The following is a 16,187-nucleotide window of genomic DNA, read 5'->3' as shown; positions in this document are numbered from 1 at the left end:
TAGCCCCAGCATGCTCGCCGGACACCTCACGGCGACAGCCCACTGCTCCCCATGGGGAATAAATGCAGTGAACATATATCTTTGGAATGGAAGTTGCAATGACAATAAAATTAATATTATCCTGTCAGCCTGATGCAGAATAATTTGCTGAAATAGCAATCACCAGTCATCTTTGCAATGTGAGTGTGAGAGCAAGCGTTAATAAAGTTTATTAATCCAACCTTGAAAAACTTGCCGAACCAGGCGAGAGCACTAAAAGAGATCCAATCACGATAATCCAAACGTCCCATACGCAGCTCCATACTGGGTCCATCCGCTTACCCGCTCTCTCCACTTTCACACAAAAATACGCAGCACTGCATACTTATGACAGGAATGCTGTGGAGAGGGTTTGGGGCCAGAGACGCTCAACTTCCCGGGAAGTTTTCTGTTGTGCTTTGGAAAAGTCTTTGTGCAGATACAACGTACTGAGCGCCTCTCTCACAGAGTCCTGCTTTTGGAACAATTTATATGGAAATTTAATTTTCAAGTTGTTGCCAAAGATATGACTGATCGTATCAGTTTTTAGTCTTTATGTGATAACAGTGGGACAATTCAATTTTAAAAGCTGTTGAAGGGTTTGTTTGTCATCAACACGACTGTAACAAGACTTTTTGCTTCCTTTAAAACATATGATATGGAACAACAAATGAAATATATTTAAATCAAGCAGAATGTGCATTTCAAATATCAATTTACCATGTCCTCTCACCTGAGAGAGATAGATTATTGAAATCTAACACTAAGGACGAACTATTTCAACATTTCTTGGTGTGCTCAGCTTCATTTTCTCTAGCTATAGTGTGTGTGTTTGTGTAGGAAAACTGAGTCCTTGTCCTTTGGATCCTGATTTACACACTGACTTAAAGTTGCATGTTTGTGAAAGGCCAGCTGCACTGCCTGGTTACCCTGACACTATGTGCTCTATATGCACGCTCCTGCACAACGCTCAGACTGTGTTTCAGCCTCTTTTTCCTTGTGAGAGGAGCAGCCTGAAGGCTCCAGTTATCCCCAAATGATGCCTCTGAGAAGCAAAAAGGGGGAAAGAAAACGTGAACTAAATCCAAACGTTCTGCATGTGGTCAAATCTTGGCGCACCACAACTATTGATTAAATGTGTCTTTGTCGATAAAAGAGTGGGCTGGAGTTGTCGGCTTTTACTGTGCAAATATAGAGGCAGAAAAAGTGTTTTTTTTTTGTTTGGTTGGTAAAAACATGTTGGGGGAAAAAAAGATTGTCGCTCTTTAGTCTTATTAGGTTCTCCTCATAAACATCTGATTGACCTCTTTGTCTTTAATGTGGCTTAACCTGTGTGTCAGGATTAAAGTGCTTAACATTTGTTTGTTTAAGCAGAACCTGGAACATAACCTGTAACCAACACTCCTAAATGCAACATGAGGAACAGTAACCCACATTGCCAAAGATATCCTCTGCTTTGCCGCCACACGCATATGAAATTGAGCGACATCCCATTCTCGATTAATATAAGATTTTAAATGATGCCATCCCACCCCCTACAGCTATAACAGCTTAAAGGGGCTTTCGGCTTATGGTTGAATCATAGAAATGTTTGACCATTCTTCTCAAAGTGTAGGAGGTCAGACACTGATGTTGGTCGAGAAGCCCTGGCTTGCAGTCTCTACTCTAGTTATCCAAAACATGTCGGGTAGGGTTGCCGGTCTGTCAGGTTCTTCCATACCAGACTTGCTCATCCGTGTCTTTATGGACCCTGCATTGTGAGCTGATGCACAGTCAGACTGGAGAACAAGGAGTCATCCTCAAACTATTACCAGAAAGTCCGCAGCAGGATCTGTCTTGGTCTTAGAGTTCCTTTCACTGGAACTAAGCATTGCACTTGGTGATGTTAAGCTTGGATGCAGCCGCTCGGTCTTCAAAGCCCATTCCACGAAGAAGCTCTTTACAAACTGCTTTTGAGTTAATCACAGGAAGTTTGGCAGTCTGTAGCTATTGACAAGGTTGGTGCTCTCTGTGCACAACACCGTGTGCCTCAGCATTGCTCTCAGTCACTTCCACTTTGTTACGACGCCACTAACAGCGTCGTCAGTTGTCAGGACGTTTCATATCTGGGCTGGTCCAATCGTGCGGGAATTCACTGAGCACCTGAGAGCGACCCGTCATTGTTTTTTATGTGAACCAGTCTGCTTGCCTAAATGCTGGTTTTTATGTACATGCTCCACTGAAGTGATTGAATGGAATGATCTGGAAGAGCGACTGAATACTGTATGTCACACAATCACGTGGTAAAACAGAGCAAAAGTTTAATGAAAGTATCTCAGAATTGGATCCATGGTAACTTACAAAACTCATGCAAAATTACATGCCTTGCTGTAATAATTTTCCGAATCTATAGTTCATGGTGCAAAATTGTAGTTTATTGGAGGCCATTTGTTGTCAGACTCTCTATAGATTTGTTGTCATTGTATCTCATACAATCATTCTGAACTTATTCTCATTAAAGGTACTTTCTTGAAAAAAATATCTGAAGCATTATAGATTTTTGCATTCTGTTCGCAAAGACAAGAGATGTTACACACATTCGAACATAATGTGTGCGCCACATGTATTGTCAGCTTCGGAAAATAATAAGAGTCAGCCAGCGAAATACAGCAGCTCGTTATTCATTACTGAAACAGGAGGGTGGCAGAGCAGAGAACAAGCAAGGGATAGTCAAAAACAAACAGCTCCCTCTTTTCTCAATTGTTTGGACACTTTGCCATCCTAGACACACACACACGCACACACACACACGCACACACACACACACACACACACACACACACACACACACACACACACACACACACACACACACACACACACACACACACACACACACACACACACACACACACACACGCACACAGACAGACAAATGTAACATTTATTATTGCGACTGAAGGAAGTTCCTCTCCTTCCCTCTCTGTAAAACATTCAGGAGATGCACTAAGTGACTGACAGGTTGCAAGATCAGCAAAGATAGATTCATTTCCTGTGCTGACGAAAGCAAAATGGGAGTTCTCTGACAAAATAATTTCTTTTTTTTTTTCCTAGATATCTGTCTTGCACACACGGTTAGCTTTAAACGTTTAAAACTCTTTTCTTCTGGAGACCAGAAAATCTGTAAATTAGACTCTTTACTCCTTGCAGTGGTCCCAGTCCCAGATGCATCCATCTGGCCGCGTCTGCTAATGCTGTCATTGTATCAAGGAGAGCAGAGCCCTATTAGCCAGAGCCGAGGTAGTGGTCAGGATCAATATTGATCCGCTGTGCTGGTCTAATGGATGCTGATTCCTTCTTGTCTGTTCAGAGATCCCATCACCTTTAACTTCTCACACATGCACTCTCGCTCTCAACCACGCGCTCTCTCTCACACATAAAGACGCTTGTGTCCAAACTCTGCTGATGCTGCGGCTGCTGCAGCAAGCGAGCGAGCGAGCACTTTGCCGTTTTTGCCCATTTTCTGCATCTATGGATATGTGCCGGAGAGACAATGATGAATTTGCACATCATACTCTGACATGTTTCTCACCAAACATTACAAGATACCGAGACGTTAGCAGAGACTTTTGTTTTTCCGAGCGCTCTGCTCCGGAGCTAAGATCACAAAGTGAAGCGAGTATCAATGCGGTTGTCGTCTCAGCTTTCAATTTGGCTCAACCCCTGCTGAGATCTCCAGAGCTCAGTGTTGTATCAGCAACCGTTCGGTGTTGCAGAGCGCAGCTTCTAAATGAAAGTTGAGATGGCCTCCATCTGCTGCGCCCATCATTTGGTTAGAATGGATAATATCTTCATTTTCAGCCCTTTCAAAACAGCTCTAAACACGTGGGGGGGACAACGTGCTGCACAAAGCACTTCTTTTATAAATGCTGTCTGCCACAGTATTCTTTGGAGACTCTGTCAGTGTAAGATTTTACTTTAATAACTCAGTGCTCCCAGTGGCATTTCTCATTTCTGAGATGCTAATGAGTTGCTTTTGGGTGGACGGCCTGTTTGAGGGCAATCGTTGTAAAACTGATAGAGATATCTCACTTTGGGTGAGAGACCATATCTGAGAGGTCATAAGTGGATCATGAGAAATCAGCTTTTAACTAACATTTGCCTGAGGTTGCAGTCACAGGTACCAGCTGATTGTGGTTTGCAGTTTCTTCTGGTATATTTTAGTATTATTCAAAAACAAATGTCTCCAATGAGTCTATTGAGTAGAGAACACAGACTCAAAATATAGTGCGACTTAATAAATACACACACAGATCAAGTGTGGTTATAAATGTGATTATTTGTGTGTGGACCCACTGAAGTGTGCAAAAACGACAGTTATTTTAGATCAGTCTTTATACCCCTTTTGATCAAAAATAAAACTGTTTCCTAAACTTGATACCAGTGGTAATTCTTTTCCACTTCCTGCAGTAACTGGCTGTCCACAAAAAAGGTTGCCTGGATTAAACGGAATAAGCCAGTGATAGCCTCCCATTGGAAAATCAATGCATGGATGATTATGTTTTAGCTGGAAACAAGTTATTTAACCCTGACTAATGCAGTGAGCAGCTTCTAATTTCTGTCCCTGTTGGAAGACACATCCTGTGATTGAGTCAAAGATAAATGAACTGAACTTATATAGTGTTTTTCTAGGCATTACCGCCACTTAGACCACGTTATTCTAGAGTCACTCTTATAAAGAACATTATAAAGTTACTTTGAGGGTCTAAGACTTGGAGGAAAAGCAGATCAACAAAAACTTTAGACATACAATAACATTAATGACAGCCAAATCTGACAAGTTGAGCAGGCCTAGTGCTCACAAGGCGTCTTGATGACTTCTAAGGGTTGTTCTTATAGAATCTGGCAGGACTTAACTCTCATCCAACAGTGATGTTTTGGAGGGGTGTGGGGGTGGTGGAGCATCATCAAGACTGGCTGATAAATCAGTCACTCATTGACTTGGGGTGGCTGCAAAGCTAGCGCTCTTTAGAAAGCCAATGAAAAATATGCTATTATTTTTTTTTTTATAACCAGACTCTTTAGGTCTAGACTCTTGACACACTAAATTACCAAAAATGTATCACTTTAGACCAGTGGTGTCCAAAGTCACGCCTCAAGGGCCAGTATCCTATTTGTGGTAGATGTCACCGTGGGTCAACACACCTAAATCAAATGACTGGTTCATTACCAGGTCTCTGGAGAACTTAAAAACACGTTGAGGAGGTAATTTAACCATTCAAATCAGTGGTGTGGGAACAAAGACACCTTAAACATGCAGGACACTGGCCCTTAAGGACTCGAGTCCTGACTTGGACTGTTTTCACATTCATAAGTTTCTGAAGCGAGTTATCACTCAATCGAATTAAGGGAGCTGGACGTTCAAAGTTTGACACATTGACAATCAATATTTAGAATTACAAGAGGCGGCTCAAAGTTCATGCTGAAAATGTGCAAGGCCAAGGTCTTTTAGCTGATTATGTACAACAGGTCTCTAGCATGAGTTTCTTACTTATTTATTATATATCCCATAACTTTTTGTATAAGTATAGTACAAGTCTGTTAATAACACTTTAAATGCACAGTAGGTGTATATATATGTTTAATGATGATGATTAAAATGGTCCTTCTGGACTTCACCTGCTCAGTCATGCTATGAATCAGGAATGTTTTATTGGTTTAAGTTGGTGTTTTGTGTGCTTTTAAGTGGACTTATGCTATGAGTTTTGTGTCTTATTCATAGACAGTATGCATGTATGCTCAGTTTAACATGCCGAGGGACAAGCAGATGGATGTCAGCCTTGGGCCAAAATCTGGCATACTTGTGAACACTATGAATGCGCTGTTTCTGTTTTAAATGTACAAAGCTGAATGTAAAAAACACGTCCAACAGGTATATTCTGAGGTGTTTGTGTACCCCACAACACATTGTCTCTGAAAACAATGTTTCTGTTTTGCATCAAATTAAACTTTTACTGCTCTTTATGACAAATAAAGTCAAGCTAAAGATAACCATGTAGCAATAAAATGATCATGACAAATGTTTAGCATGTAGAAATGTCAAATGCAAAGTTTACAATGCGTGTTTGATTAAGAAAGCAAGGCCATCGAGTCCATTACATAAATCTGACTTTAAGACAGTTGTTTTTATCTGTAAATTAAAAACTATATCAATTTCAAGTGATGATTCAAGATTACTGTAGTCATTAAAGATCAGTTTCTGGTTAGCAATATATTTGTGTATTACATTTATTATGGAAACCTACCTGTGAGGCATCAACCAGGTCCCCCCAAACATTGTAAATTACATAGAAAAGTGAGGTAAAAAAAGGAAAAATATTACCTACTGCTATACCAACACAAGCGATTATCATTTTTAAGTGGAAAGGCACATCTAATATTAGAAACAGAAAGCACTTTATGGCGTATTACTTAGAAAAACACATTCTAATGTGATTTCTGTGCTGCTGTAATAAAATCACCGCATTGTAACGATTCAGTGCCAGCCACTACGGCAGCAGAGGAATGTCCGCTGAGGGCAGATGACCTTCACCGTGCCTTTGGTTACAAACAAAACTAAATCAAAGCCGCTTCTTGTTTAGCGCAGCCCCTCCACAGTTTGCTCCTGGTGAATTATTTATACGTGGCATGAAATGACCTCTGGCACCTTTGAACCAGCAGAGATCGGGCAAGGACGAAAGAGACCGAGTGACAGGTAGGAGGTAGGCAGACAGAAGGTTGCAGGGGAAAACAAATAGTTTCAATGTTTTTGCACATGCTGTCGAGCAGAACTACAGCTGGCCCGAGAGGAAATAGGAAGAAAGATGTAGACAAACTGATAGCTCAGCTTTCACCAGGAGCCTGCAGGGGTTCAGATGTTTGAGGTATTTCCTAACTTGCTAGCGCAGCAGATGGTGCTTTCTGAATTTATGTATATTTGTGTCTTTTTGGAGATTTGTACGGCATAGAAAAGGTGAAAGGACTCATGTGCCTTTATCTTATTCTAGCAGCACTCTTCAAATGTTGTTAATTTATTTTTAAATTCCCAGTTACCTGTTGAGTTTATATTTTTCAAAGTTTTATTTCTTAGGATAAAAAGGAAGATGGATAATTAAAACAGGCTGGAGGCCTTTGTTGGATACCATCCTTACTGGCTGTCCACGGTTGCTCTCTTACTAGTAAGTTGCTGGGGATTGGTTATGGATTGGAGCGGCAACATTTACCACAAATAAATATATGTTATAAAAGGTTGGCAGGATGCAGTCATCACATAATTCTATTGCTTGCAAACCCTTTAAAAAGTCTGCTTGACAGAGTAAGCTTGATAACTTAATACCAGGAATGACAGGAAGTTAAACTATGAGAAGTATGAAAAACAGAAGCGATCAGTGCAAGGCAACATTGTTACGAGCAAGAATAGACCGCATTCTTCTTTAATCCCAGTAAACAACTGGTGTCTCTCACACACACACACACACACACACACACACACACACACACACACACACACACACACACACACACACACACACACACACACACACACACGCACGCACGCACACACACACACACACACACACACACACACACACACACACACACACACACACACACACACACACACACACACACACACACACACACACACACACACACACATTGATCATGCACCAGACTGTAACATATACCAAATATATCTCTTTGCCAGATAGATGTTAAAACTTCTGATCTGAGGAGATAACTGGAAATAACAGCTCAAAACATTTGCCAGATACAGTCTAGCCAATAAAGATAAGTGGAGAGCATACACCGGACAAGCAAAGCCCCCCCCCCCTCCCTCCCCCCTCTTATGCTCCTCTACATGTTTATGAAATGTTGCACAGCTTACTTCACACAGCTTTTTACCATGGTGGCTGAGAAGTGTCCAGGCTGAGGAAGATTTCAGAGAGACACGGAAAAAACATGCCAGAAGACCGGCAGTCTTAAAGTATGGCTTAAAAACTTTTTATTGAAAATAGTAAGTAAGTAAGATCATCTTTATTGTCATTGAAACATACATTACAGGATGTCCTCATTTATCAGCACACGATTTTGCACATTTTTACTATGGCTGTTGAAAGTCTTGGTGCTAATTTAATTTAGTACTGCCAACATCAATTTAACTGTGAAAGACGCTGAAGTACTGTGACCGATCATCCTTCACACAGGCAACAAAGAAGAAAGGAAAAATAGAAAACAGATAGAAATCCATTCAATATAGTGACACGCAGTAGAGGTTCGTGCATGAATGGCTCCCTGGGTGAGTTCGTCCTTCTACCCCTATACTCTTCCCTCCATCTCATATGCAACACCCCAAGCATACTTAGCAGATTTCTTTCTATTTGATAATTTGGTTAATTCACTAAAAATCTAAATTACTTTAACACAACACATTTTTATCAATCTCTGCTCTGTGCAGAAGAATCCTGATGAAGTTTGACTCGTCCATGTATTTTAAACTTTAGAGATGATAAAATGCTGCTTTCATCTTTATTAGCCAGCTTCCATTTAAAGCAGTAGACATGCAAATAGGCAGTGGGAATTATTTACTAGCAAAATGTTTTGGAATGATCTTATGGCACCCACTAGACCAGGCCGCCCTGGGTGGCGTGCCATACGGTCCATAGCTAAAAGTGCAGCTGGTGACAAATTAAAGGAAGAAAATGTAGAGTTAAACAGAACTTTCACTGTTTGTCGGTGTAAATTTGACCAGCATTAGAATGAAAAATAACACTGAAGAGATTTTTCCGCACATGGTTTATAATGATTGTTAGCATGTTCAGGTAGTTTATGTACCCATTTATCTTGCTGAATGTTTCTAATTTCCAAATGTTTACTGTGTGCACTTGTAATTCGAGGTAAGCTATTGTCTATACACCACAAATAAACACAAACACACCCCAGCCTGAATTATGCACAACAAACTGGTATCTTTTTTGCCTTCGCAGTGCTTAGTGTGGTAAATAGTCATGTTTGTTTGACCTCAAATAGTGCATTTACTTGCTGATGGTGCAGACGCTTACCTTTGTACACAACAGTGTTCAGTACAAGATATTGGAAACAAAGGAAACGTGACCATGGCGAGATCCTTTTGTATTAGGATAAAGAACAGATATTCAAAAGGAATCCACCCCCCTTCATGTCACCTAACCCCTGCATGCTAATTTTAATCCTTTCTTAACTTTCTCATAGATTTATGTATACTTGTGGAGATATAACACCCAGTGCCCTGTGTATGCACCCCATAATGCCCCAGGCCTAATGCTTTGCCATATGTCCACCATGAAGGATCTGGCAGCTCCGCTCTGCTTTGTTCTGAGCACATATACACATTTATGCCTCCTTCAACATGTGAAGGAGGCACACCACGCAGAATTACTTAACCACAATTACAAAGCACCCAAAGTATTTTTTTGAAAAGAAGGGGAAGACACTGTTTTATATAAACAACTGGTTTACGTTTGGATTTAAAATAATCTAATGATCTAAAGCCAATATTGCAGTTCAAAGTGTCACAGACGCTCCGGCAACAACAGGTCACTGATTAACTTCTGTCCAGCAGGTTGGAAAGTTTGCGCAGTACCAAGCAGTTACAAACAATTCGAAACTGAACAGGATCGTGAATACCAGAAGTTTATTGCCCATCGCATCCCATTAAACGACAGCTGACTTAGTGTCTCGATGTTATTTATGTTTGTGTGTTAAAATAAATGAACAAAACGACAATTACACGGTAAATGCTCACCCACCTTTGTGCTAGTGTTGTTGAAAGGTAAAAACAAAAACACATGCCGGCTACCATTATGTACAATAAAATGTTCTCTCTGATAGACTTGCTTAGTGTGGTAATTATTCATATTTCTCGCCAGAAATCTTAAAAATAGATGTAAAGGTTCATAAGCATGTTTACTGTCAGGTTTTCGTCTGATGATAAGTCAGTTTCTAAAGTGACTTCCTCCCTTCCTTCTCTGCTGCTTTCTGGTTATGGTGATGCGTCATATCATGCTTTTCCAAGTTTCATTACAAATATCACGTCTTTTATTATATATGAATATACTATATTCTTTGTTTAACTGTTGAACAGGAATTTCCAGCAAACCAATGTAGAAGATTCTTGTATGTTTCGTGACTGCTTCCTTCTACTTTTTTTCATCTTAGCTGTAGAGCTTATTAGCGGCTCTCTGCCAAGTGGTTACTTTTTTATGACCTCCAGAGCTAGAGAAAAATCCATTTTCCTAATGTACTTATGGGACACTGAATAATCCACAGACAGGAATCAAATTACATAAGTCAAGGGGTATACCAGGAAATATAGCAACCGAGACCTGCAGCTGTTTATTTTAGGGTGAACAGCTATTTTATGGGATCAGTTTTATGTTTTTATTGTATTCAGTTTAAATAAAAACAACAAAAGTCTGTTTTTTTTTCCCCACGTGAACACACAAATCATTATGCTAAATGGAGGAAAACCCTTTGGTTTCTTTTTTTTTTAACCAATAAGTGAAACAAATAAGTAATGTGCAAGTTCTGTTTGCTGATGAATATAGAGATTGCTTTTGATTTACTGTATGCTGGTGGACAGCACGACCAGTGGTTAAAACAGTAATAACTGGAGGAGTGACTCAGCACGGGCCCCTGGGGAAAGGACCTATGGCCCCCTCTGCTTTCCTTTGCTGATGGAAAAGTGTCCAGTAAAGTAGGTCAGTGGGGGCCGTCACTTCAAACTACTACTGACACCCAGAAGAAAGGAAGAACCAGCTTCCTTACTACTATTTAGTGGGGCAGCCAACTCAGCTGACGCTAAAAGGGAGGGAGGGGAGCTGCTCGGCATGTGTTCGAGTCGGTGTGTGTCCATCCAAGCAAATAACTCAATAAGTGACCTAGCAGAATATTTTCCAATACGTTTCTTAAAAAAAAAAAAGACAAAGGAACAATAACTAATCCGTCCTGTGCTGCCTTTCTGTCGAGGCACTGGTGGTTTACTTTACTTTGAGTTGGCTGCATTGCTTCCGTGAACACTGCTGTTTAAGGAGGAAGATAATATCATGTGTGTCCATGTGAAAAATATGTAGGCTTCCATTAAAAAAAACTCTGCTTGTTTAAGACAATGCAATATGAGACAATAGCAAATCATATTTTTACCTGTTCATATAATCATATAACGGAAAAATATGTTATGTTCTGCTGGATCTAAAAAGTGTCTTTAAAGTTTGGTAAGCATGATGTTTTCTCTAAGGCTTTCTTGTCAAAGAGTATGTGGGTTATAGTGTCAGAATAAGTATACAAACTGAATAATTCTTATTGAAAAAATTAGCAGTAGCCTAATTGTTTCAAAGTTAACAATTACTGTAAATCAAAATATGACATCGAAATAGATGTGATCTTTTTATCACATTATTTCTACGAGTCACAAGAGGAATCAATTCTGGCAAAAGTTGGCTAACTCCGCCATCAGGCAGCTTTGAATGTGTCACTGCAAAATATTTAAACACAGTAGTGTTTGAGTCAAAATTTAGCCAAGAGGTTATCACAAGTGATTGTTTAAAGTCATGGAGTTCAAGAAGTTGTCTGGACTCTGTCACTCAGGAAATGTGTTTTTACACATCAGGGTCTAGGCTTTGTTCAACATTTTTCCCCTTTTGCAAAATGCTATGTCGTGGTTTTCTGATGTGGGGGTGGGGAGGCTTAAACGATGTGCATTTGTCTGGATTAGATAACAGTCTTACAGCTGCAGACATCTTCCCTTGTCCTCTGCCAAGCTTTAGACTCCCAACATGGCAGCAAAACTCCCCAGTTGAATGTTATTGCAGCCACGCACCCCCTGCTGTCTAATGCGAGGATTAGACAGCACATATTTGTTTCTAACCCCTCTTGAGGTTACCCCTTCCTTTCCCTCTCTCCGTCTCTCCCTCGGTGTCTCTCCTCCTTCTCCTCACCTCCTCCGAGCCACACGGACTGCTGCGTTTATGGGTCTCTTATAGCTTTCCACTGCGGGCTGAGCCTCCGCTAGCCTGCTTACACATGCAAAGGTACAAACATTCAAGTGCAGCACAAAAACAGCCCCTAAGCACCTCCATGCCATGCCGGGCCATAAACCCGTGTCTGCACACAAACCTGAGACGTGGCGCATGTTTGAGTGTTTTGCTGTTAAACAACGAAGCTTAAGGAGGTGTCTCTGCTACTGTGTGCAGAGGGTGGTATTGTGTGGTTAAACTGAGTAAAATCATGTTTGTGCTCTCTGAATTTTGTCAAAAAGAAACAAAAACAGGGTGATTCATGGCTGCCAGTATAATTTCAGGCCACAATGTGAACAATGCTGTGATCTGACACGATGTATAAAGCCTGATTTATCTAGGTCCAATATGTGTGTGCGTGTTTGTTCATGCAAACACGTGGAAGAATTTCAACATGGTCTTATTGTTAGTTTCTGGCATCTTAATATCATGAATGGACAACATTACAGAACAGTAATCAACAAATATCGAGGAGAGGTCTTTGCACCTCTGCGCACTTTCTGACAGCAGACTCAGGGGCCCCGTTCGGTGCCTGAATGTGTCTCTGAGGTTAACCATGGTCGGCTCTCCAGCCAGGACAGCGAGAGGCCATGTCACTTATGTGAGGAATTCACCCCGACCATTTTCTGTTCATAAACACTCCCCTGTGGAGTGTGTTTCTCCCCTCTGGTTCTGCCTTTTCCGCTAACACACCACCCTGTAAATCTGCATGCTGTGCAGCCAGTTTGCTTTAGAAACAGCTGAGACCAATAGCCAAACAAGGAAGCGCGAAACTAAAACAAAATCTGTCACGTAAGATTTACTCTGTTAACAAATTCTGCCGAGGCTTTTCATACGCCGCAAATGTTCTGCATCGTTTCCTTTTGTTTATAAAGGATTTTACAGCGTATCAAATTATACGTTTTTATGCAGATGATAATGTTCAGTATTCCTACAATATATGGGAAATTGCATAAATAGTTTTAAAAACCTAATTAGCAAGCCCACTTTGATGTATGGGGACATGACTTTTTTTCCCCCTTAGCTTCGACCAACACTGTAACAGTGAAGCCAAGAACAGTCTGTTCTTGGTTTCTTTGCCTGCTTGTTTTTCCATCAGAAATATGCCAAAACATTGTCAGTTTTTTGGGTAGAGGAGGATCTGAATTTTCATTAACCTAGTAGTATCTTGTTGTATCTCCTTATCTCAAATCAGCAACCTCCTGCTTACAGTGTTGATTCTGGTTTTAGCTCAGAGATGTTCCATAAATCCACATTACACAGATACACAGGCTGTGAGAAAAGCAGGTGTAAACTATTCTCCCCGTTATCCTCATTTTAACTATTAAGTTGTAAGGGGCAAATAGATGAAATGACGCTGAGCTGGATAAGCAGAAAAAAGTAGTTTTGTGGTTGTTCTTTGCTGTAATAAAATATTCAGCTTGTGTCTGAAGTAATGCTGAAAAACGAGTCCATGAATTTGTTATTTCAAGGCTGGACTATTGTCATTTTTTAATACCAAGAAGTCCACAAAATGCAATTAAAAGCCTTCAGCTGATCCAAAACGCAGCAGGAAAGGTTCTGATGAAAATTAGAACTAGAGATCATATTTCTCCTATTTCTATTTCCCTTCATACGCTCCCTGTTAAATCTGTCAGGATCCCCAGGGGTTTGATTACTTCCTGTAGCTCCCTAGGGATCCTGCAGTTTATACACTTTTGTTTGTCTTTAGATCCTCGTTTCTGTCATTACTTACATTTTCTGATCAGTATTTATGTTAGCAGTGTATTTTGAAGCCGTTAGATTCAGTTCCTATTTTGGTCAGCGCATGTCCATCATGGTTTCAGTAGTTCTGTTAGATCTTTATTTTCCGCCTGCTTTGTCTTAGTTTAGTCAGGTTTTTCCCTCGTGTCTGGGCATTCTCATGCTCCCTGTTAGATTGTGTTATCCTCCAGCCCCTGCCAGTTCATGGTCCTCCTTCTCCTGCAGCCTTATTGCTTTTACTCAGTTCACCTGTGTTCTTTTACTCCACCTGCTGTTCCTGCTGGCTTCTCCCCTATAATTTCAGCCAGTTCTGTCACAATCATTGTAAAGTCCTTTGTAATGCTACCTGGTTCTGGTTATCTTTTGTTCTGCTCTTGGTTCCTGTTTCCCTGCCTGCCTGTAAGCCTCATTTTTCATTATTAAACTTAAACTCTTCACTACAATATGCCTCTTCTGAGTGCTTCCACACCTTGGTCCACAAACCAAAACACAACTTCTGCCAAAATCAAGAATAGAATTTAAAATTCTCCTTCTCACATATAAAGCCCTTAATAATCAAGCTCCATCATATATCAGAGCTCTGATTACCCCGTATGTTCCTAACAGAGCACTTCGCTCTCAGACTGCAGGTCTGCTGGTGGTTCCTAGAGTCTCTAAAAGTAGAATGGGAGGCAGATCCTTTAGCTATCAGGCTCCTCTCCTGTGGAACCAACTCCCAGTTTTGGTCAGTGAGGCAGACACCCTATCTACTTTTAAGACTAATCTTAAAACTTTCCTTTTTGACAAAGCTTATAGTTAGAGTGGCTTATGTTATCATGAGCTATCTCTGTAGTTATGCTGCTATAGACTTAGGCTACTGGAGGACATAATGATCACTTTCCCTCACTCTGCTGTATTCTCCTACTACTCTCTAATTGTGTAATATTTGTTACTATTCCAACTTTCAACTTTATGTTGTCTCTTTTTTCATAGTAACTACACGTGGCCTGATATTCTGTTCAGCTGGGACACTGACATGGAGGGGGGCATTGGCTACTGCTAACTCATGTTCTCCTATAGATGACGGCTTGGCTCCATCTTTCAGTGGCTAACTCTGTCTCTCTCCTAGATATAGCTGTTGGCTGAGCTTTTACTGTGACTAACTGTATGTGCTCTTTGTTATCCTATAGACTTGAAAATGGGTTCAGAGCTCATCGGCATAGCCTCTTTTCACTCCTAGATGAAGCCACTAAAGGTGCTAGTACTACTATTGTATATTTAAAACTCCTAATTTAAAACGCCTTCTCTAAAATAGAAAGCATTCCTGGATCTATGCTTCTGCTTTGTTTTTGTGTCTCTTCTCTAACCCCAGTCGGTCGTGGCAGATGGCCATTCACTCTGAGACTGGTTCCGCTTGAGTTTTCTTCCTGTTAAAGGGGAGTTTTTCTTTCTACTGTCACTACGAGCATGTTCGGTATAAGGGATTGCTGCAAAAAGTCAACGACAAAATGCAAGCGACTGTCCAACGTCGCTGCACGCTCTTTCAGGAGTTTTGAATGCTTCAAGGCAGTAGTGAGTCGATGCAATCTGCTCGGTTTCCTTAGATAGGAAACTTTTTAACCATTTTGTCTGTGTGACTCAACTGAACTGACTTTGTAAAGTGCCTTGGGATGATGCATTGAGAATTGAATTATTCTCTGACAGGTTAAAAGCTATGGCATTTACTAAATTACTTACAGTAACTTCAGTCATTGTTATCATTCAACTAATAAACAATGGCATGTACTATCAATTCCCATTTGATTCCAATTAGATCTGAGTCATAAGGGACAGAGTTTAGGATAATGCGGTAAAAGTCATCGTTGTGATTGCTTCATTGGTCAAAACATTACTGATTTGTAAAAAACAAACAAAAACAAAAAAAACTTCAGGATTCATAGGAAACAAATATTCCAAAATAAGGGACAGTGTCTTTAAATGTGACAGAACATAATCTGCATCTGATAAAGGACATATGTGGCCACAGAGTAAAACTGTGTTTTTCTTCAGAGTGAAATTCCAGCGGCCGTGCTTCCGTCTGATCCCAGCGACAAGAAGAATGTTGGAAAGCGATGACAGAGATAAGAATGGTACCTGGAGAATGTGACCCGGAGCACGTATGTGTGCGCCTTTGATGTAAATGATATGTAAGAAATCAGCAAACATTGTTCCACACGAAACTGTACAACAGACCCCCCTGCCTGAGGAGGTCAGACATGACAAAAGGGGAAGCTAAATCTAAATAAATGCAGGGTTAATCTGCTTGCTCTTGACTGGGAACCCTGTCTTGTTTTGATTCTGTGAAGATCCTTTAAGTTCTGTGTTGCAGTGATCTGG

This window comes from Fundulus heteroclitus, chromosome 4, assembly GCF_011125445.2.
Source record: "Fundulus heteroclitus isolate FHET01 chromosome 4, MU-UCD_Fhet_4.1, whole genome shotgun sequence".
Classification (NCBI taxonomy): domain Eukaryota; kingdom Metazoa; phylum Chordata; class Actinopteri; order Cyprinodontiformes; family Fundulidae; genus Fundulus; species Fundulus heteroclitus.
The sequence above is the reverse complement of the archived record's forward strand: the minus strand, read 5'-3'. Positions refer to the sequence as shown.